The following is a 3,533-nucleotide window of genomic DNA, read 5'->3' as shown; positions in this document are numbered from 1 at the left end:
AAGGAAAAAGGAAAGAAATTCTCACAAAGTGTCACGGCGGCGGTGAAAGGCGTGAAGAAGTTGGCCTCCCAATCCAGGTATCCGATTTTGGGATTTTAGGGTTTTTGTTTGAGATTTTCGCCTCCAAGTTTTTTTTGTCCTCAATTCCTGATTCTCTTCTCCTTTTATATTTCTACAGCTAGGGTTTCAATTGGTGTTTTTTGTGTTCCAGAAGAGTAACTCTGCAAAGCGCTTTGGGTGTTCTCAGAATTAAATTGCATGTTTGATGCTAGACTAGAAACGGTAATATGGACTCATACTTTCTCTTTGAATTTTATCTCTATTCCATTTTGGGATTTTTTTCTGGAATTTAACTGCCTTGCTGTTTTTCTTTTACCGCAGTGAAAATTGGTTACAAGTGGAGTGGATGGTCCCAATCAAATTTGTTCATTTTCAATCTTTTGAATAACCAGAGCCTGCCATTGGTTTGTTACTGCATAACATCAGTTAAAGGAAGTTCTGCATGTTTTACCTACTCTACAGCAGACACTAATCCTGCAGAGTTCACCGCCAAATGAACCAGACAAATCACTTTTGCAGATTGTTTTGAATACTTGAAGATGTTGCGGTTTGGTTGATGTTGGAGGATTATGCGATGCTAGGAAACCTGCCAATGGCATCTTATCCAGTGGTGTATCATGTAGGTGCTTTGACATATTGAGTTTTTGTGAGCCAAGCTCTGCTACGGATTCTGCTGTGGATTCTGACTTGTGGAGGTTTGCAATGCTATCTGTTTGGAACCCATTACCATGCTTGTATTATATGAATTGTTATGATGCATTGGTAATGGTCAAAAGTTGATGTGAATAGGCTTGGTGTTTGGTCATGCCTGGTATCCTGTTCTGCAGGATATTGACAACATGTTGCAACATGCTCACTTGGCTTAAGGCTGGTTATCCAGTTGGTTTTAGGGTGTTAGCATTGCCATGTCTTATGCATGTATGACTCTTTGGCTTATTGTGTGGCATAATTGGCATTGTTCTGGCTTAAGTGGGATGCAATCACATGGCTTGCATTAACTGTTGACTGCTTTGTTGGGATGTTTGCATGAATCTTGCTACAGACTTTTGGTTTGTTTACTTGCAGGTAAGCATGGCTTGTGGATTTTGTGTATGCCTCTGGTTGTTAATCAACATGCAAAGTGGGCTAAGTTTCAAGACTGAGCTTACATATTTAACTTGGTGTAGTATTATGATGATGTGTTTGTGCAGTATGTTTTGTAGTACCACATGATGCAATTGTTCCTGGTCTGAGTATATGCTGGATGATGCATGGTTGAATGTTTCTTGGATGCCATTTGTATGCTAGGTGTTTGCGGCATGATGTGCACTTGACCTGTCCAGGTTTGATGGTTGCAGACATGTTTGCTTGTTCCTGCAGGGTGTTTGCAAGGCAATGTTAAATGTGTTGATGAGGATGGTAAGTAAAACTTGGTTGGTCCTCTTGCAGGCAAACTATTGGTTGCGCTGGTTGTTCTTTTGTATGCTGCAGGAATGTTTGGATTGATACTGTTCCATCACCATTTTGAGGGAAGCTAAAGGGTCGAACAGTTCATGAATTAATTCTTGAAGAATTCCGCCATGACCTTTTCATGCAGGAAATTGGTTTGCCGATGCTTCTATTGACAACATTGTGCACATGACATAGCCACTGAGAAAATTCAGCATGTGACCCCGACTGTACAGGATTTGATCTAAGAACTTCTTTAAAGTGATTTGCACATTCACTGCAAGGGTACATTCGAGACAAGATTTGTACCAGTTCTTTTACATCTTTCTTCTGTTGTCTTATAGGATTGTCTGGATACTGAGCAGCAAGAGTGTGAAGAAAAGTCCATGTAGCCCTTCCAAGGTCTTCTTTAGTCACAAGGGTAGAGGACTTACCCTTGACAACAGGATCACGTGGTTGTACAGAAGATGTAGTTTTCACAAATGGAGCTTTGATGGAGGCATTGACAGAGCCTATACCAGAGTTCCTGATGACTGGATATGATGGCCTATGAAATTAGATACGTGATGTTGAACAAAATTTGCAACTTTCTCAAAGTTATGAAATAAACTCTGTACTGAATTCTCCGACATGTTAGTTACTGTTGCGGTTTGCTTCTGTGTGTGTGGGGTGCTGTTGTTTTGCAGGTTGTAGTTTGATGAACTCTAGGTGAATGATTATCATGAGAATCCATCGTTCTTCCCGTGATCTTAGAGTGAGAAGTTTGGTTAAAACCTTTGAATTGGGTCCTGCTGGCTCATGCTCACAGCAGGTTTATGCTTGGCCATTGACAACACTTATGGTTTTAGGTCATGGCATATTAGCAACACTTCATGGATTGACCTTAATGTTGGTTATGACTTTGGCCTGTGCAGGTTAGGCGTTGCAGCAGGTTGGTATAGCAGGGCAAATGCAGCATGATGGAAGTTAATTGGCAAAGCAAGATTCCAAAGGTTCAAGGTGTGACCATGTTGACATTAAAGTGAAGAAGCCAAGCACAAGTGGTTAAACCAAAGATAACATGGACATGGATAATGGAATGAGATTTATGGCCAGCCATTTAGTGATTAGGGATGACCAATGGCATAGGGTTGACTTTGGTCAAAGTTGACCAAAAAGTCAACTGTTGACCAAAGTCAACAATTGGTTAAAATTCAATTTTATTTGCATTTTTATTGTAAATGGACAAATGATTGATGATTGTGGTGAAAATTAAGGCTTTTGGGTTTTGGGTGACTTTGGTCAATGTTGACCAAAAAGTCAATTGTTGACCAAAGTCAACAATTGGTCAAAACTGTCTAGACTTGTACCCTTTTTTTTATGTAGAATCAAATGTGATGGTTTAGAATGATGTGAAATGAATTGAAATGGTTTGAAATTTGTTTTACAATTGGTTTATTTTATGACTTGAGTGCTTGACTTTGAAAAGAACATGACTTGACTGGTAGTATGTGTTAACAAGGCCATGAAATGATGGTATAAGATTAGGATTTGAAAGGGATATTCATGAATCAAGTGGCATGATTGGCAATTGGCTTGTGACACAAGAAGGTTGGTTGTTCGGATGACCAAGACCATATGTGCATTAACAATCACATGAACAACACCATGACTTTGGATCAAGACCAATCCTCATATAAAACCAAAGTAAGGTTAGGCCAAGCATGCTAAACAAAAATAAAAAACATAAAAAATTCAGGACCAAAATCGGGGTATGACAGTTGCCCATATTTAAGCGTCTTCAACTAGAGAATATGAAGCAGGACGTTCTTCATATGATCATAGTGGGAGATGATTAAATACTAAGAAGACCCGGATTTTGATCCTGAATCCCTATGAAATAATCAACAATGCCTGTCAGAATCGGCAAAGAAGAAATCCCAAAAGAAGAATCCGTCTGGTACGGTGAAAATCGGCCTGAGTACCGAAACAGAAAGTTGACCTGGATACCAAAATAAATGGTAACACAGGAATACCCATGGCCTGAACGCCGCACGTTAGTCTGA

General features: G+C 39.7%; 1 pseudogene; it reads right to left on the bottom strand.

Annotated features, from left to right (window-relative positions):
* Nucleotides 1-1,590: 1,590 nt before the first annotated feature.
* LOC127102533 (FAD-linked sulfhydryl oxidase ERV1-like) lies at nt 1,591-2,138 on the bottom strand (annotated as a pseudogene).
* Nucleotides 2,139-3,533: the final 1,395 nt, after the last annotated feature.

This window comes from Lathyrus oleraceus, chromosome 7 (assembly GCF_024323335.1).
Source record: "Lathyrus oleraceus cultivar Zhongwan6 chromosome 7, CAAS_Psat_ZW6_1.0, whole genome shotgun sequence".
In the NCBI taxonomy this organism is placed as follows: domain Eukaryota; kingdom Viridiplantae; phylum Streptophyta; class Magnoliopsida; order Fabales; family Fabaceae; genus Lathyrus; species Lathyrus oleraceus.
The sequence above is the reverse complement of the archived record's forward strand: the minus strand, read 5'-3'. Positions and strand labels throughout refer to the sequence as shown.